Source organism: Bos javanicus, chromosome 3, assembly GCF_032452875.1.
Source record: "Bos javanicus breed banteng chromosome 3, ARS-OSU_banteng_1.0, whole genome shotgun sequence".
Taxonomy (NCBI): Eukaryota; Metazoa; Chordata; class Mammalia; order Artiodactyla; family Bovidae; genus Bos; species Bos javanicus.
This window is the reverse complement of record NC_083870.1, coordinates 42,449,776-42,470,864: the sequence shown is the minus strand read 5'-3', so window position 1 is coordinate 42,470,864 and position 21,089 is coordinate 42,449,776. Positions and strand designations below refer to the sequence as shown.

The window sequence follows — 21,089 nt, the reverse complement described above, 5'->3', positions numbered from 1 at the left end:
CTCCAGTATTCTTGCCTTGAGAATTCCATGGACAGAGGAGCCTGGTGGGCTATAGTTCATGAGGTTGCAGAGTTGGACATGACTGAACGACTAATACCAACTAACACTAAAGCTAGGAGAACAGGCAGTTCATGTTCAGAAGACATGACATCCCGATGGCTTTCAGGGAAAAGTTTTTAAAGGCAACATTTAGGGTGAGGATGCATGACCTTCTTCTGATTGATTGGTGGTGAGGTACCAGGGTGATGTTTCAGGGATCTTAATCAACTTTCTGGTTCCTGTTAGGCTGGGTTCTACATGCTTGTGGTCAGCATGTGGTCACTATCCTCTACCTGTGTTGGGAGGGTGAGGGTGTCTTAGTTTCTGCAGAACTACTCAAAGATATGCATCAGATTCTTAAGTATACTCCTTGAGGAGAAACTAGGATTCTGTTTTATTGCTGAACCATTATTATTACTTTTCTTGCTTAACTGCTTTTCTTTCATTTCTGTCTCACCTCACTTCCCTTGTCAGTAACTGCTTGGGTCTGCTCTTTGGAACTCAAGAAAGGCCTAGAAGATGAAAGCCTTTTTCTACAAACAAGAAACAGGGACACAGAGGGATTTTTGTATCCTGGAGGGCACTTCTCAGTTTTGATCCCCCCTTGTGGCTCAGCTGGTAAAGAAATTGCCTGCAATTCGGGAGACCTGGGTTTGATCCTTGGGTTGGGAAGATCCCCTGGAGAAGGGAAAGGCTACCCACTCTGGTATTCTGGCCTGGAGAATTCAATGGACAGTATAGTGCATGGGGTCGCAAAGAGTCAAACACTACTGAGCGACTTTCACTTTCACTTTTCTTTGATAACTCCTCATTCCTGAGGGGCACAGGAGTGGGACTAGAAAGGGTATGATGTTTTAGATGGAGAGGTTAATCATAAACTCCGTAGAGTAACTCAGTTTTATGGGGACTCAGTTTCAATTCTACCCTATACCCATAAAGAGATCAAACTAGTCAATCCTACAGTAAATAAACCCCAAACAGTCATTGGAAGGACTGATGCTGAAACTGAAGCTCCAATACTTTTGGCCACCTGATGCGAAGAGTTGACTCAAGATAAAAGGAAAAGGGGATGACAGAAGATGAGATGGTTAAATAGCATCACGAACTCAATGGACATGAATTTGAGCAAACTGTAGGAGATAAGGAAGGACAGGGGAGCTTGGTGTGCTTTATGACTTTGTCGAAACAAGTCAGACAAACTTAGTGACTGAACAACAACATAATCATGCTATCCCTTGTTTTTTTTTTTACCTGGTAACATTTGCTGGTTTGTAACCTCTTCAGAATTCCCCCAAATATTTTCACTAGCTCTTCTGGTTTTCTTGCCTTACTTAATATGTGATTATCATACTAAACTGCAGTGTTTTTTTTCCTCCCTAATACCACACACAAAAAGTACAAAGTCAGCTGATACAAAGCTGTAGTACTTCCTAAGGAAGGTCTATTTGCTACTTTAACCCTTTTCTTTCCTTCATACTGGGCCAAGCTGTAACAGAATTATAAAGCTCAGGCTTTCAGAACAGAGACAATTCTGATACTCTTGTGTTTCTCTTGATAGCCATGCGGCTATCAACATTCTCCATCAACATTCTGTTTGATGTTACCCTCCTCTTATCCCACGGAGCCCAAGCCAGAAGGTTCAGTAGCTGAGTATGAGGATAAATTAAAGCACCACTTGAAACTGAATGGAAAGTGTGGGCAGGAAGTGGGCCTACAGGGTATTAGGAGATTTGTCTGTCACACTTTACCACAAATCCTTCTATGCTACACTGGTGGCTCAGAAGGTAAAGAATCTGTCTTCAATTCTGAAGACCCAGATTCAATCCCTGGATTGGGAAGATCCCCTGGAAGAGGAAATGGCAAACCACTCCAGTAGTTTTGCCTGGAGAATTCCATGGACAGAGAAGCCTGGTGGTCTACAGTCCATGTCAGAAAGAGCCCGACATGATCGAACAACTAATACTTCACTTCACTTCTCTGCTAAGGTATATCACTGCTTTTCATGCAAAAAGACAACACAACCAGATAAGAAAAACAAACAAACAAATTACTCTCCTAGTATTTGGTGTATTGGACTTATAGACATACCCTGGTACTCCTTTTTTGTTAATTCTCAAAGGGCTGAATTTTTCCCAATGGGAGTTACTTGAAATTAACAACATGTCTTCAAAATTGGTTCATTAAACCATTTTATGTCAAAAAAGCCTTCATATACAGTGACCGGGTGGGAGTTGGCTGACAGCTGAAATGATGAACAACCCTATTCAGTTCTCCCTATTGTGCCTGCTAGAGAATAAGAAACCTTAACCAACAAGGAGAGAGGAACTTCATTTACCTCTGTGCATTCTTCCTTCCAAGCTAGTATTTAACCTCAGGAGGGAATTACTTTTACGGGACTGTTTAATATTTAATTGGCAATGTAACATGGCCTTGTCATATTTAAAGGCAATGCAACACAGTGGTTAAGAATGAAGACTTGGCATGAAACAGACCTAAATTCAAATTCTGGCTCTGCCATTTACCAGACATGCTGTGCTGGGAAAGTTACTTAACCTCTTTAATCATCACTTTGTTCATTTGTAAACTACATTTTGTTGCAAGGAGTTATTCTTTTTTAAATGTATTAAGTGCATACCACAAGCCTATAATATAAAAGGAATTTAGTAAACAGTTATTGTTATAATTCCTAAAAGATTCTTTACACTTAGCAACCACATAGAAATATCAAGGCAAGTACGTAAGAACTGACACCAGGCCATCTCCCACTCCTCTCCTCTGCCCCTCACTCCTGAACCCACTCCTCTCAGGCAAACCAGCATTCCATGGACACTGCACTTGAAACGACCAATGACATTCAGATTGCTAAATGCAGTGGCCAGTTTTCAGTACTCATTTCAGGTAATGAAGATGCATTTGAAATAGTTAATCTTGCATTTCGCTGATAGCTCTCATTTTTCTAATCTCTAAACATTGGACTGCTCCGGAGTTCAGTCCTCTACCTGTGTTGGGAGGGTGACCTTTTCTCTGTCCATAATTGCTCCCCTAATAACTTCATCCAGTCTTGCAGCTTGCATATCATGTATAAGCTACTGATCCCACATTTATATCTCCAGTCCAGGCCTTCTGCCTAAACTCCCAATTTGTAGATATAAGTGACTGTTTGATCTCTACCTGGATGTCTTAAACACTATCTCAAACTCAGCATATTTAAAATGGAATTCCCCAGTCTTTTCACAATCTGTTGTTCTTAAAGCCTTCCTCATTTCAATAAATGACAACTCCCTCATTCAGTTGCTCGTCTACAAACTTTGGAATTACTCTTGACTCCTCTCCTCCTTTCTCCCACTCATACCCAAACAGTCAAGAAATCCTCTTGACTTAACCTTCAAAATATCTCCAGAACTAACCACATATCAACACTTTCTCTTCTGTAACTCTGGCCTCTCCCACATTTCACTGTAATCATTGTTGAAAATTTCTGAACCAGTCTTCTTTCTTCCACCACTGCATGTCCAGACTTCTGCTAAGAGCAACCAACGTGATTCAACTATAATATACTTTACACCCTGTCAATCTTCTGCTCATGGACTTCCCTGGTGGCTCAGACGGTAAAGCATCTGCCTACAATGTGGGAGACCTGGGTTCAATCCCTGGGTCGGGAAGATCTCCTGGAAAAGAAAATGGCAACCCACTCCAGTATTCTTGCCTGGAAAATCCCATGGACAGAGGAGCCTGGTAGGCTACAGCCCATGGGGTCGCAAAGAGTCAGACACGACTGAGCAACTTCACTCACTCAATCTTCTGCTCAGAATGTTCCACTGACTTCTAGCCTCACCTAGAATGAAAGGCAGACAAACCCTATACTATACAACATGTCCTCATTTCCTGTACTCTCTGCCTTGCCCACTGCTCCAGCCACACTGCCCTCCTTGTTTTTCCTTGAATATGCTAGATGTCCTCTCAGATGAGGGTTTCTGCATTTATGTCTCTTCCTAGAATGCTCTTCTGTTGGATATTCACATGTCCAATGTCTCATGTCCTTTAAACCTTTGTTCAAATGTCTTTTCCAGTGTAGTTATTCTAAACAACTTATTTAAATTTACAGTTTCTCTTTGCTTTGTGCCTTGGCTCCCTTCTTGCTTTATTTTTCTTCATAGTACTTCCACCATTAAAATTATTATATATTTTACTTCTCTTGTTTATTTTCTGTCTTTTCCACCTAAATGAAGTCTGTAAAGTGAGGGATTATTTTATGACTTGTTTACTGCTATATCTCCTGTGCAATATCTGACATTCAATAGGTACTACTAAATAAAACTAAATCACTACTTAATAAATATTAAGCATACTGTGAGAATAAAAGCATACTGTGCAGGGGTCTGAATTCTGGTTTTGACTGGGTGTCCTATGAACTGTCTCCACTGTGGACTAGTAGTTCCACCTCTGAGCCTTATTTTCCTAATCTTTAAAACCTATTTAAAAATAAGATTATTTCAGGGAGTGCAGTCCCCTGTTTGCACAAAAAGGAATTTAATTCCTTCTTATTCCCCACTTCCCCAATATACTCACAATCAAAGCTTTATGTCAATCTTACTTCAGGAAAATTAGATTCCCTATGGAACAGTTTTTTTTCTTTTTAACTGCCACTGAAATAAATTGCCAGTTAGGTAAATACTGTATTTAGAGATGGGAGGCATTAAAGAGACCTTAGCAGAATTAGGATCCCCCATATCTTAGGATGTATGAAAAGGAAAGGGAAAGAGACATTAGATGCCTCTCTTTCTGTCCTTGCCCTCATATTAAAGTTCAAGTTAAGGAACGAGAAATGAAAAGGATTTTGCATTTTTCATGGTTAGTCAAGCTCATGTGGTTTGCATAGTCGTAATACAATTCAAATGACCATTTTTGAAGTTTTAATATTCAGTGCCCTTTGTCCCAGCTAGGCAAAATAACAGCTGATGTTTTGCACTTTGTAAGTACATTGCAGTGTGCAAACCCAGGAATGTCCTAAAGCTTTTAAATATTTTAAAGGTATATTTATTGAACTATTAGATATGTTTTAAGGATTAAAAAAATTTTTTTACATCCATAAGGATGATAAGACAACATAGTAAAATCATATTGGTTCAAATTTCCCTGATTCACTTTTCTAATGACTAACTTTAGGGTTTATCTCCTGTGCTGGTTACTTTTTAATAGATTCCCAATGGATTCTTTTAATTTAGCTAATGTATAACTTGATCAGGTCCTGAATTGGCATTTACTTAAGAAAGGCTGCCTTGAAAAATAGTGCAAATAATTTGTGCCAGTTAAGCTTGGAAAAGCAGAATCTTAAAAATATTAAGCAAAACGAACTTTAGAAGTGACTTGTCACATACAAATATTTCACACATTGAGATATTTTAAAGCCCATGTTAAAGGGATTCTAGTTCTAGCTCTGCTTTCCTTACATTTCAATCCAAAAGGCATCTTCAGTGTAAGCTCTTGACTGGTCTGTCTCATGTTTTTTCACACATCTCTCCTGAGCTTGGCATTTAGCCTTTTTGCCCCTCCTGTCCTTTATCGTTAAGTTTGCCATCCTCACAAAGCTTCCTTGTATTTGTGTTCCTACCAAGTTTGTATGTCCGTTGATGACCCGTTCCTGCCCTATACAGTATATATTGAGAGAGAGAGAGAGCAATATAGAATCTCCCCACCACCTCCTAGTGGGGCACTCTAAAAGGTTTCCAGGCATGAGAGTGAGATAACCATTTCTGCACGGTGGTGTAATATCTAGCCTGTCTGGGGCCAGAGAGAGCAATGTGAGAAAGTATAAAAACAGGTATGGTAGCATAGATGTGCAAGAAATAGTTGAGTGTTTAAATGACATACTGCTATTTCACAGATTTGCAATATTTTTTATTCTACCAGTAAGGAAATTGAATAGACCAGGCATTAGTATTTTCATCGTTAACTTTGTAACACAGCAGAAAGAAGTATCTAACAGTTTGTAACGCAACAATAAAGTAAGAAAACCCCAAAGCAGTCTTTCAGAGCTCATCATCAGGTGATCATCTCTTCCTCAACTTCTCTCACATCTCCCTGGAACAATAATACAATAAAATATTTGCATTTCATTGGCATTTATATACCAACCTCTATTTTCTCTCCACTCATCTTCCTGAGCCTGTCAGTCTGGTCAGGTGCCATTCCCATACACTGCCATAGTATTCCATTCTTACCTCTCTCCTAGAATGTATGACACCGTTTTCAAGTTTACATTCCCTTATTTACAACTCCAAAATCCAAAAAGCTCTGAAAGCCAAAAGTTTATTTTAAAACTGGTGCCAAAACATATTAACAGCAAAATCTGATGTGAACAGACATGAGGCTATTGTAATGTTGTTCTATTAGGGAAATGTTGCTGTATTTGTTTATTGGGAGGCTGTCCCAGGCTCCAGCAGAAGCCATTTCTGGTTATATGTAAGTATTGTCTTACCTTCCTAAAAAATCCACAAATAGTGTTGTTTCTGAGACACTTGTGGCCCAAATTCTTTGGATAAAGACACACAGAGCTGCATGTTGCCTGATTGCTAGTCTGTGTCCCCTACCAGAGGGTGAGGTCTCTGGCGTCAGCTCTGATTCCTTACACCTGCCTGGCATGTTAGTGGGTCTCAACAAATGTTGAACGAATGATTAAGCAAATATTCACTATCGATTTAGCATATTTAAATGTATCAACTTTCTCTGTTATATTTTATTTATCTATTTACATATTCATTCATCCACTCTCATTCACAGAGGACAGAAAGCTTTATTCATTCACACTGCTCCAGAGAAAGGCAGGATCACTTTAATATGCAGTCCTCTTGGGTTTCTGCCAATTCTCTCTGAACGCGTTTCAGCTCACCCTGCTTCTCTTTCTCCTCAGCTGCTACCCTCTCCTCTCCTGCCCAGTGTTTCAGGTAATTGTAGACTTGGCTTCATAGGTCAAGCCCAGGAACAGAGCAGAGCAGTGGCCGAGCTTGATGAGGGAGAGACATGCGTTGGCAGCACCATCTTCTCTGTGCTCAGTTCTTATTTTTTTAAAGTTACTATTTCGAGAAAGAAGAGTGAGAACTACTAACAGTCCTTTTTGAAAATTTCTTTTTCTAACTGAAAACAAATATTTGGCCAGATTCAAAAATCTGCAACAGAACCAAGAATAATATCATGTTTCCGAGTTTTTAGATTTGTGTTTTATTACCTAGATAAGACTAATGTTACGAATACCAGTGACGCAAAGGTCAAAGGAAACAACTTTCTTTAAAATGTTACGGCAATCTTACTAGTTAGAAAGTTGAAAAAAACGATCATACTGTCGGCAAGGATATAGTGAAATAGACATTCTCAAACAATGCTAGCAAGAGCATGGGTTGTTAGAGCCTGTCTAGAAAGCACTTTACAATAAAAATCAAGAAGGTTAAGTTTACATCAGGGCTTCCCTGGTGGTTCAATGATAATGAATCTGCCTGCCAATGCAGGAGATCTGGGTTCGATCCCTGGTCCAGGAAGATCCCACATGCTGCAGAGCAACTAAACCCAGGTGCCACAACTATTGAGCCTGTGCTCTAGAGTCTGAGAGCCTTAATTATTGAGCCCACGTGCTGCAACTACTGAAGTCTGCATGCCTGGAGACTGTGCTCCGCAACATGAGAAGGCATCTCAGTGAGGGGCCTGCATATTACAACAAAAAGTAGTCCCTGCTCATCGCTGCAACTAGAGGAAACCCTACGTAGCAAGGAAGACCCAGCACAGCCAAAAAAGGAAGTTTATATCCACAGTAGAATGAAGGATAATATTTAGCACGTATTATTTAAGAAATTCTGTGTTCTTAAGGTGTGTCGGATTTGTTATTTCTTTAGGAGGTTTCAAAATGTGTTTCTTTTTCTGAAAGCAGCCAATATTGAGTTTTATAAGGTTTGCTTTATTAATATTTTTTATATGAAAAGCTTTTAAGACTTTGTTTTGTTTAAACATTCTTTTTTTTTTTTTTTCTTCCAATTTTATTTTATTTTTAAACTTTACATAATTGTATTAGTTTTGCCAAATATCAAAATGAATCCGCCACAGGTATACATGTGTTCCCCATCCCGAACCCTCCTCCCTCCTCCCTCCCCATACCATCCCTCTGGGCCGTCCCAGTGCACCAGCCCCAAGCATCCAGCATCATGCATTGAACCTGGACTGGCAACTCGTTTCCTACATGATATTTACATGTTTCATTGCCATTCTCCCACATCTTCCCACCCTCTCCCTCTCCCACAGAGTCCATAAGACTGTTCTATACATCAGTGTCTCTTTTGCTGTCTCGTACACCAGGTTATTGTTACCATCTTTCTAAATTCCATATATATGCGTTAGTATACTGTATTTATGTTTTTCCTTCTGGCTTACTTCACTCTGTATAATAGGCTCCAGTTTCATCCACCTCATTAGAACTGATTCAAATGTATTCTTTTTAATGGCTGAGTAATACTCCATTGTGTATATGTACCACAGCTTTCTTATCCATTCATCTGCTGATGGACATCTAGGTTGCTTCCATCTTGGCTATTATAAACAGTGCTGCGATGAACATTGGGGTACACGTGTCTCTTTCCCTTCTGGTTTCCTCAGTGTGTATGCCCAGCAGTGGGGTTGCTGGATCATAAGGCAGTTCTATTTCCAGTTTTTTAAGGAATCTCCACACTGTTCTCCATAGTGGCTGTACTAGTTTGCATTCCCACCAACAGTGTAAGAGGGTTCCCTTTTCTCCACACCCTCTCCAGCATTTATTATTTGTAGACTTTTGGATCGCAGCCATTCTGACTGGTGTGAAATGGTACCTCATAGTGGTTTTGATTTGCATTTCTCTGATAATGAGTGATGTTGAGCATCTTTTCATGTGTTTGTTAGCCATCTGTATGTCTTTTTTGGAGAAATGTCTATTTAGTTCTTTGGCCCATTTTTTGATTGGGTCGTTTATTTTTCTGGAGTTGAGCTGTAGGAGTTGCTTGTATATTTTTGAGATTAGTTGTTTGTCGGTTGCTTCATTTGCTAAACATTCTTTTAGAAAGTTACAGTTCCTATTCCATCTTGTCTTAACACATTGTGTAAGTATGTGATGGGATAGTTTATAAAGGTCTCATAGATAATATGCTTTGTTGGTTTTGGCTAATAATTATATTAATACAGTACATAGTAATTTTTGAACAGCTTATCAAAACAGTGTGGACAATGCATAGTAAACTCCACATTATATTAAACAAAGTACGTATAGAAAAACAGAAGGCACTCTATGTACACTAAATATGAAGGGTTTTAATATGGAAATTAGAGGCGTCCACAATCATTGGAAGGATTGAGAAAGAACAGGGAAATTGGTCCAGTTGGTGGTTGGCTTTGAGAAAACTTTCTTGGAAGATTTTGTGTTTCTCAAGAGTTTCCTGGAAGCTCCCACAAGCTATGTAAGCTTGGAGCACCAAATCAAGTAATTCGCCAGCAAGCACCATTAGCTATCTCAGTTGTCTATGGGACCAAAGAAGGTAATTTGCAGGAACTCATCCAGAAGCTACTGTGAAGTTCATGTCCACTGTCAGCCCACACATCTATCTGTCATTGCCCTTGGAGAGTAATAGCTTCTGTTCCTCGCCATTCCGATGTCATATAAGTACCTGTAGCTGGCAGACTCTAACCAGAACCATCTAGAAAGGGGAATTCTGGGAGCAATGCTTCTCAGTTTCTTCTCTGAGATTCACAGATCACAAGGGAAAGTATGATGCCAAATAGACAGGTCATGTTTGTTTTGGTGTTGATGACTACTGCATGATTATTTTTTTTACTAACTTTCTATGTTGTCTGTATTGGTTCAGTCAAATTCACTGTTACTACTTGACTGAGACCCAGAAATCTCTCAGCAAGCAAGTAAGCAAAAGTACAATTGAATTCATCCTTTACTGTTTGATTTTTTTCAGTGTTCAAATGTTTTATTATAGTTGGTTTTTTAAAATCAATATACTAACTATGAAAATACAGTTCATTTGATTAATATATCTCTTAGGTAGAGTGAGTATAAAATTTATTATTTAAACTAGGAAACTTTTAATACTGAAAGGAAATTTCCATTAACAATTATACTGGGACAACAAGCATAAACCTGGGTTGTCAAGGACAAATGCAGAGATCTGGTCACTTTTTTTTTTTTTAATTGAAGTATACTTTATTCACAATATTAGTTTCATGTATACAAAATAATGATTCAAAATTTATATGGGTTATATTCTATTTAAAGTTGTTATAAAATATTGACTATATTCCCAATACAACATACAATTGAATTTATCTTTGACCCATCATCCTGACTATTCAGGATTATTACTACTTGATTCTTTGTTCCAAAAAGCTGAGGCTCAAGAAGCTGAAACAACATATTTAATATTACCATTAATCTTCTTGTGTAAGATGAAATACAAATAAGAAAGCAAGATTTTCACTGATATATTTTCTAGAAGGAATTTTTCTATCCAAGACTTGTACTTGGAAAAGAATCTCAAATATTCTTCATTGTCAACTGTAGAAAAGACAATTTTTGGCAAGGTTTTAATGTAAATTTGCAACCTCCATGTACTCAATCTCAAATTTAGTAACATAAAATTTTTTTAATGTATTTTGAATACTTAGTGTTTTTCTAATTCTTTCAACTTTATACATGTTTTATTTTGGCTCAAAGATAACATATACATTGTACATGAGTTTGTAGCTTTTTCTATATTTTGAGGAAATTTTGAAAGACTAAAATTCTGCTTTATAAAACAAACTCTCAAGATATGAATAATACAAAAGAGGGCCTTTCCATAAAATACTCATGGCCTAAACTGAATAAAATGACAAAAATTTCATTAAAATTGGAATGTCAGTGCACAAATACTATTAAAATGATTAGAATTATGATATAATAGAACATCTATAATTCTACTTTGCATTATAATTTGTAATTTTGTAAATATTTTTGGCTTAAAAAAGGGATAATATTGTTTTTTTATATTATCTAAGTCACTCTCTCCTGATATTCAATTTATTGAATATATTATCTTTTTATTTCACCTGGTAAATTTTATCTGATGTCAATTAAAAAGTTTATTTTTATCCATTTACAAGTTATTAGTAATTGTGTATAAAAATAAGTTTTCCCAATCATCATTAATTATTCCAGCATTTTACTCCTGAAACAATAAATATCCATTTGTATTTCAAATAACATTGAAGTAGATATTAACCAGTGAGGCAGAAAGCTGGAATGAATGAAATGGACTAAAGAAATAGGCTTAAATAAAAGAGATATTGGCTATAACTCTATTGCCATTATTTAAACAAGAGTTAGTGAGATCCTCAACTAGGAAAGAGACCAAATAAACAGAAAGAAGTGACAACTGCAAAATGTAACAGGGAGGGTTATGGTTGGATGGCATCACTGACGGGATGGACTTGAGTTTGAGTAGGCACCGGGAGTTGGTGATGGACGGGGGAGCCTGGTGTGCTGCAGTCCATGGGGTCGCAGAATTGGAGACGACTGAGCGACTGAAGTGAACTGAACAGGGAGGGAGAATGGACAGGTTTTGGTAACTGGCTGAATATAAGGGCAAGAGAGATGATCATTTTATTTATTTAAGATTTTTTTCTTTATGTAGACCTTTTTTTTTTTTAAGTTATTGGCTTATTTAACAGGCTGTGTAGGGTTTTAGTTGTGACACACAGGATCTTTAGCTGCAGTGCACAGACTTTCTAGCTGTGGCTTAGTTGCTTCATTGCATATAAAAGGGATCTTAGTCCCTTATCATGGATTGAACCCATGTCCCCTGCATTGCAAGGTAAATTCTTAACCACTGGACCACCAGGGAAGTCCCAACATGGACCATTTTTAAAGTCTTTATTGAATATTGTTGCAATATTTCTTCTGTTTTATGCTTTCGTTTGGAACCAGTCTGTTGTTCCATGTCCAGTTCTAACTGTTGCTTCCTGACCTGAATACAAATTTCTCAAGAGGCAGATCAGGTAGTCTGGTATTCCCATCTCTTTCAGAATTTTCCACAGTTTATTGTGATCCACACAGTCAAAGGCATTGGCATAGTCAATAAAGCAGAAATAGATGTTTTTCTGGAACTGTCTTGCTTTTTCCATGGTCTAGCGGATGTTGGCAATTTGATCTCTGGTTCCTCTGCGTTTTCTAAAACCAGCTTGAACATCAGGAAGTTCACGGTTCACATATTGCTGAAGCCTGGCTTGGAGAATTTTGAGCATTACTTTACTAGCATGTGAGATGAGTGCAGTTGTGTGGTAGTTTGAGTGTTCTTTGGCATTGCCTTTCTTTGGAAGGAGTTCGTAAAGGCTGTATATTGTCACCCTGTTTATTTAACTTATATTCTACCTAATAGAGTATAGAGTACATCATGAGAAATGCTGGACTGGAAGAAACACAAGCTGGAATCAAGATTGCCGGGAGAAATATCAATCACCTCAGATATGCAGATGACACCACCCTTATGGCAGAAAGTGAAGAGGAACTCAAAAGCCTCTTGATGAAAGTGAAAGTGGAGAGTGAAAAAGTTGGCTTAAAGCTCAACATTCAGAAAACGAAGATCATGGCATCTGGTCCCATCACTTCATGGGGAATAGATGGGGAAACAGTGGAAACAGTGTCAGACTTTATTTTTCTGGGCTCCAAAATCACTACAGATGGTGACGTCAGCCATGAAATTAAAAGACGCTTACTCCTTGGAAGGAAAGTTATGACCAACCTAGATAGCATATTCAAAAGCAGAGACATTACTTTGCCAACAAAGGTTCGTCTAGTCAAGGCTATGGTTTTTCCTGTGGTCATGTATGGATGTGAGAGTTGGACTGTGAAGAAGGCTGAGCACCGAAGAATTGATGCTTTTGAACTGTGGTGTTGGAGAAGACTCTTGAGAGTCCCTTGGACTGCCAGGAGATCCAACCAGTCCATTCTGAAGGAGATCAGCCCTGGGATTTCTTTGGAGGGAATGATGCTAAAGCTGAAACTCCAGTACTTTGGCCACCTCATGTGAAGAGTTGACTCATTGGAAAATACTCTGATGCTGGGAGGGATTAGGGGCAAGAGGAGAAGGGGACGACAGAGGATGAGATGGCTGGATGGCATCGCTGACTCGATGGCTGTGAGTCTGGGTGAACTCCGGGAGTTGGTGATGGACAGGGAGGCCTGGCGTGCTGCGATTCATGGGTGGCAAAGAGTCGGACATGACTGAGCGGCTGATCTGATCTGGTGCTTTCATTTTTGGTCAGTTAGCATGTGGAATCAACTACCTGACCAGTGATTGAACCCACACCTCCTGCTTGGGAAGGTGAACCTTTAACCACTGGACCACCAGGGAAGTTTCAGATATTTTAGGTAGAAGATAATATGGGGTTCTGGATTTTGTGACTGGGAAGTATTCTGTGACCTTTAAGAGTATGGGGCTTCCCAGGCAGAGCTAGTGGTAAAAAATCCGCCTGCCAATTCAAGAGACATAAGAGACATGGGTTTGATCCCTGGGTCAGGAAGATCCCCTAGAGAAAGCAATGGCAATCCACTCCAGTATTCTTGCCTGGAGAATCCCATGGACAGAGAAGCCTGACAGGCTATGGTCCATAGGTTTGCAAAGAGACGGATGCAGCTGAAGTGACTTAGCATGCATACGTTTAAGAGCACAGGGTTCCATAGAGGAATAAGAATAGAAACTAAATTTAAAAGCATTAAAGAATGAATGAGAGATAAGAAAATAGAGTATTTTTTTAAAAAAGACATACAGATGGCTAACAAACACATGAAAAGATGCTCAACATCACTCATTATCAGAGAAATGCAAATCAAAACCACTATGAGGTACCATTTCACACCAGTCAGAATGGCTGCGATCCAAAAGTCTACAAATAATAAATGCTGGAGAGGGTGTGAAGAAAAGGGAACCCTCTTACACTGTTGGTGGGAATGCAAACTAGTACAGCCACTATGGAGAACAGTGTGGAGATTCCTTAAAAAACTGGAAATAGAACTGCCTTATGATCCAGCAACCCCACTGCTGGGCATACACACTGAGGAAACCAGAAGGGAAAGAGACACGTGTACCCCAATGTTCATCGCAGCACTGTTTATAATAGCCAAGACGTGGAAGCAACCTAGATGTCCATCAGCAGATGAATGGATAAAGAAAGCTGTGGTACATATACACAATGGAGTATTACTCAGCCATTAAAAAGAATACATTTGAATCAGTTCTAATGAGGTGGATGAAACTGGAGCCTATTATACAGAGTGAAGTAAGCCAGAAGGAAAAACATAAATACAGTATACTAACGCATATATATGGAATTTAGAAAGATGGTAACAATAACCCGGTGTACGAGACAGCAAAAGAGACACTGATGTATAGAACAGTCTTATGGACTCTGTGGGAGAGGGAGAGGGTGGGAAGATGTGGGAGAATGGCAATGAAACATGTAAAATATCATGTAGGAAACGAGTTGCCAGTCCAGGTTCGATGCATGATGCTGGATGCTTGGGGCTGGTGCACTGGGACGGCCTAGAGGGATGGTATGGGGAGGGAGGAGGGAGGAGGGTTCGGGATGGGGAACACATGTATACCTGTGGCGGATTCATTTTGATATTTGGCAAAACTAATACAATTATGTAAAGTTTAAAAATAAAAAATAAAATAAAATAAAATAAAATAAATAAATTTATATTTAAAAATAAATTAAAAAATAATAAAAATAAAAGTTGAACTATAAAAAAAAAAAAAAGAATATATAACCCAGCCACTTAAAGACATGGAATTCTCTTAAATGAATATTACTAAGTGACAGAAGCAAATTTGAAAAAGTTACATACTATATATCATTCCAACTATGTGACATTCTGGAAAAGGCAAAATTATGGAGATGGTAAAAAGATCAGTTGTTTCCAATAGTCAGAGGGGAGACAGGAATGTATAGGTGGAGTGCAAAGAATTTTTAGGGCAATGTATGATATGTATCTGGTATGATACTTTAATAATAAACATATGTCATTATATACTTGCCCAAACTCATAGAATGTAAAACATCGAGTGATTGTAATGTAAACTATGGATTTAAGTGATAATGGTGTGTCCGTGCAGGCTCATCCATTGTAACAGATGTACCACTGTGATGTGAGATGTTGACTAGAGAAGAGTTCTATGCATATATGGGAGCAAGGGGCACATGGGTATGCTCTGTACTTGCCACTCAGTTTTCCTGTGAACCTAAAACTGCTCTAAAAAATAAAGTTTATTTTTTGAAATGAATATATAACCACTTTTCATTAATATAAGCTTCTGGATTCTATTCATGTATATAACTCTTATTGTACTATTTTACAGTCCTTACAACTTTCAACAAAATATTGCAATTTATTTTTGGCCCCAATGAAGTAAATGTTGGTCTCTCAGTTGTGTCCAACTCTTTGAGAGCCTGTGGACTGTAGCCTGCCAGGCTCCTTTGTCCATGGAATTCTGTAGACAAGAATACTGGAGAATTTTCCAACCCAAGGATCAAACCCAGGTCTTCAGCATTGTGGGCAGATTCTTTACCATCTGAGCTACCAGGGAAGCCAAACATATGATAGATATGTCAAATTTGTTACATTTCAGAAGGACAGAGTGGTGCTGAATTTTATACTAAGTATTATAAATGCATAAAGAAGTATTAGATCTGTCTTTAAGTGTTTATTACATGTTCCAGTTATCTTATTGCTGTGTTAATAAACCACCCCAAAATCTGGTAGGTTAAAATAATAATTATTATATTTCACTTTTCTGGTTGTTAACAGTGCTGGGCACTTCTCAGCTGCGATCCTTTAGAGAGTTGCAGTCAGTTGACAGCTGAGGTTGGAATCCCATGAAAGCTCCTTTACTCATGTCTCATTGCTTGGCTGAGATATCTACAACAGCTGGTGACTGGTGGATCCTTTCTCTCTGTCTTTTCCCCATGTGGCCACTCTCAAGTCTGGCTTGGGCTTCGCACCACATGACAATTTAAGGAGCAAGCATTCCAAGAGACCCAAGCAAAAGCTTGAAGTCCTGGGAGCTAGACGTGGGAAGTCATGCAGCATTCAGTTCAGTTCAGTAGCTCAGTCGTGTCTGACTCTTTGCGACCCCATGAATCGCAGCACGCCAGGCCTCCCTGTCCATCACCAACTCCCGAAGTTCACTCAGACTCACGTCCATCGAGTCAGTGATGCCATCCAGCCATCTCATCCTCTGTCATCCCCTTCTTCTCCTGCCCCCAATCCCTCCCAGTATCAGGGTCTTTTCCAGTGAGTCAACTCTTCGTAGGAGGTGGCCAAAGTATTGGAATTTCAGCTTTAGCATCAGTCCTTCCAATGAACACCCAAGACTAATCTCCTTTAGGATGGACTGGTTGGACCTCCTTGCAGTCCAAGGGACTCTCAAGAGTCTTCTCCAACACCACAGTTCAAAAGCATCAATTCTTCGGTGCTCAGCTTTCTTCACAGTCCAACTCTCACATCCATATATGACCACTGGAAAAACCATAGCCTTGACTAGATGGACCTTACTTTCACTGTATTTAATAGGCAAAACTGTTATAAACCAGTACAGATTCAATGGAGTAGATACAGAGAAGGAAGAAATTGATGGTTGCCAACTTGGAAACAAGCTACAGCAATTTATCTAGGGGATGTTTATAAATACACACATACATGAAAAAATTTAAGAATGATTAAAATGAATGTTCAGATATAAAATAATATGAAAAGATAAGACTTTTATTTCTTGAGAAATAAGATTAAGGCCTAGAGGTCCTCCCAAAGACATTGCATTTTTCTAGCAAGGTTTCTCAAGAGACTGAGGACCTAATGCCTGCACTGCTCTTTGAGACTCCTAATCAAGCTAGTGATGCAAAATTATGTGGCCTCCAGATAATTAGTCTAGAGCATCTCTGAAATCACAAAGTTCAGAATATAAGTTCCAGATTATTTTTGGCCAAGATATCCTCTGTCTTATATTCTCAAGGCTGCCTGTTTTTCTGACTCTCTCCTACTCCATTGGCCCCTAAAGTCCACTGTTCTCTACACTTCCAGCAGCATAATGGCAAATCTGCTATTTAATTCTGAATCTGTAGTTAATTATCATTTCAGCAAGTTTGAAACATTTTAACACTAATGGCCAGGAAAAATCTTGTTTTCTTTTATTTCCTGTGTGTGTTAGTCACTTAGTCGTGTCCAGCTCTTTGCGATCCCATGGACTGTAGCCTGCCAGGCTCCTCTGTCCATGGAATTCTCCAGACAAGAATACTGGTGTGGGTTGCCATTTCCTTCTCCATTTATTTCCTTTATTTAGTTAATTTTCTTTTCATGTCTTTTCTTCTTTTATTACATTTTGGTAAGATTTCTTATGTCTTTTATTTTTATTATTTCTCTTTTGAACTCTCCTTTGAAATGACATTTGTAAGCAAGGTTAAATATATGTTATTACTTTAATTTGATAAAACATATAATTAACCTCTGCCTTAGAAAGTATTTTGAATACCTTATAAACTTTGCCTTTGCTGCACACACAGGCAGAATGGAGTGATATTTTAAGATTTCCTGTGACTAGAAAGGTATGGAAAGTTTGACTGATTTATATTGTGTTCTGACTTCCTGAGGCAGTTTTCCTAATGCTATTCCATTTAACTCATATCCTAAAACAAAGCTTGTTAGCTTTTTTTTTTTTAATCAAAATTTAATCTAGAACTGAGTGTTTCAGTTTTGTTCTTTGTCTCCTAAGCTTAATTTCCATGGAGTTTTATAGTAGTAGCAATTTTACAATATTTCTCCTGTTGGTGGGATGATTCTCAAAGCATTTGAGAAAAGGAATTCCCAGTTTAATTTTCAAAATTACTTTTAAAAATAACTTGATTATTTAGCATATAGTTGTTGTTCTATAATCGCTTTTATTTCTGTACCACAAAATTTAAGATTTTATCTGTTTTCTACTTTGCATGTGAGAATCACATTCTTTGCAATAACAATGTTTGTTCTTTGGGGCAGGAATTTTATAGTTTTACAGGTTTTTTTCCAATATCCCTAAATCCTGTACCATAATGTTCAACTGTTTGTAGAGACTTCTTGGTATATCAATGTTTGTTGTATTCTTTCAGTTTAATTCTATAAGTTTCACTCTCCTTAATCACAATCTATAGAAACAAAATAGACTTTCCTAAGGCTTAATTTTGTCTTAAATAGCATTACTAGTTATTTGTACATCAGATCAGATCAGATCAGATCAGATCATTGCTCAGCTGTGTCCGACTCTTTGCGACCCCATGAATCGCAGCACGCCAGGCCTCCCTGTCCATCGACAACTCCCGGAGTTCACTCAAACTCACGTCCATCAAGTCAGTGATGCCATCCAGCCATCTCATCCTCTGTCATCCCCTTCTCCTCTTGCCCCCAATCCCTCCCAGCATCAGAGGCTTTTCCAATGAGTCAACTCTTCACATGAGGTGGCCAAAGTATTGGAGTTTCAGCTTTAGCATCATTCCTTCCAAAGAAATCCCAGGGCTGATCTCCTTCAGAATGGACTGGTTGGATCACTTTGCAGTCCAAGGGACTCTCAAGAGTCTTCTCCAACACCACAGTTCAAAAGCATCAATTCTTCGGTGCTCAGCCTTCTTCACAGTCCAACTCTCACATCCATACATGACCACAGGAAAAACCATAGCCTTGACTAGATGAACCTTTGTTGGCAAAGTAATGTCTCTGCTTTTGAATATGCTATCTAGGTTGGTCATAACTTTCCTTCCAAGGAGTAAGCGTCTTTTAATTTCATGGCTGACGACACCATCTGTAGTGATTTTGGAGCCCAGAAAAATAAAGTCTGACACTGTTTCCACTGTTTCCCCATCTATTTCCCATGAAGTGGTGGGACCGGATGCCATGATCTTCGTTTTCTGAATGTTGAGCTTTAAGCCAACTTTTTCACTCTCCACTTTCACTTTCATCAAGAGGCTTTTGAGTTCCTCTTCACTTTCTGCCATAAGGGTGGTGTCATCTGCATATCTGAGGTGATTGATATTTCTCCCGGCAATCTTGATTCCAGCTTGTGTTTCTTCCAGTCCAGCTTTTCTCATGATGTATTCTGCATATAAGTTAAATAAACAGGGTGACAATATACAGCCTTGACGTACTCCTTTTCCTATTTGGAACCAGTCTGTTTTTCCATGTCCAGTTCTAACTGTTGCTTCCTGACCTGCATACAAATTTCTCAAGAGGCAGATCAGGTGGTCTGGTATTCCCATCTCTTTCAGAATTTTCCACAGTTCATTGTGATCCACACAGTCAAAGGCTTTGGCATAGTCAATAAAGCAGAAATAGATGTTTTTCTGGAACTCTCTTGCTTTTTCCATGATCCAGCGGATGTTGGCAATTGGATCTCTGGTTCCTCTGCCTTTTCTAAAACCAGCTTGAACATCAGGAAGTTCACGGTTCACATATTGCTGAAGCCTGGCCTGGAGAATTTTGAGCATTACTTTATTAGTGTGTGAGATGAGTGCAATTGTGGGGTAGTTTGAGCATTCTTTGGCATTGCCTTTCTTTGGGATTGGAATGAAAACCGACCTTTTCCAGTCCTGTGGCCACTGCTGAGTTTTCCAAATTTGCTGGCATATTGAGTGCAGTACGGTCTTTCTAATTTGAATCTTTCCCCTAATAACTAAAACAGAAATGAGATCATTTAGTCTTTCTGGAAAGATCTCTCTGTCATCCCTTTTTTCCTGTCTCTTTATTCATACAGTGTGGAGGTTCTGACTCTGCAACCAGACTGCTTGGGTTCAAATCCTAGTTGTATCACTTACTAACTGTATATTCTTGGGGAAAACTTTCTGTGTCTCAGTTTCCTCAATTTCAAAAGGGGCTCACAATAGTAATAACCGATTAATAGGGTTGTTGGACTTCCGTTGTGGCTCAGATTTAAAGGATTCGCCTTCAATGTGGGAGATTTAGGTTCTATTCCTGGGTTGGGACGATCCCATGGAGGAGGGCACAACAACCCACTCCAGTATTCTTGACTGGAGAATCCCCGAGGACAGAGAAGCCTGACGGGCTACAGTCCATGGAGTTGCAAAGAGTCGAACACAACTGAGCGACTAAGCAAGTGCGTGCACACACACACACAATATTTGTGTTGTGGGAATTAAATGAACTTGCTCATGAAAGCAATAGAACAAATTTTAGAATATGGTTGCTGCTGCTAAGTCACTTCAGTCATGTCCGACTCTGTGTGACCCCATAGACGTCAGCCCACGAGGCTCCCCCGTCCCTGGGATTCTCCAGGCAAGAACACTGGAGTGGGTTGCCATTTCCTTCTCCAATGCAGGAAAGTGAAAACTGAAAGTGAAGTCGCTCAGTCGTGTCTGACTCTTCTCGATCCCATGGACTGAAGCCCACTAGGCTCCTCCGCCCATGGGATTTTCCAGGCAAGAGTACTGGAGTGGGTTGCCATTGCCTTCTCCATTTAGAACATGGTAATTATGCAATAAATGTTAGCTGTTGGTATTGTTTATTTAGATTTAATAGCTTTCATGTGTGCTAAGTTGTTTCAGTCCTGTCCGATTCTTAGCGACCCTATGGACAGTAGCCTGCCAGGCTCCTCTGTCCATGGGATACTCCAGACAAGAATATGGAAATGGGTTGCCATGCCCTCTTCCAGGGGATCTTCCCAACCCAGGGATCAAACCAGTGTCTCTCATGTCTGCTGCACTGGCCAGTGGGTTCTTTACCACTATCACCAGCTGCTGCTGCTACTGCTGCTGCTGCTGCTAAGTCGCTTCAGTCGTGTCTGACTCTGCGACCCCATAGACGGCAGCCCACCAGGCTCCCCCGTCCCTGGGATTCTCCAGGCAAGAACACTGGAGTGGGTTGCCATTTCCTTCTCCAATGCAGAAAAGTGAAAAGCGAAAGTGAAGTCTCTCAGTCGTGTCCAACTCCCAGAGACTCCATGGACTGCAGCCTACCA

The 21,089-nt window shown here is 39.3% G+C and overlaps 1 pseudogene; it reads right to left on the bottom strand.

The window, feature by feature from the left end:
* Positions 1-6,806: 6,806 nt before the first annotated feature.
* On the bottom strand, positions 6,807-7,077 carry LOC133245317 (ATP synthase subunit e, mitochondrial-like; annotated as a pseudogene).
* Between the last annotated feature and the right edge of the window lie 14,012 nt (positions 7,078-21,089).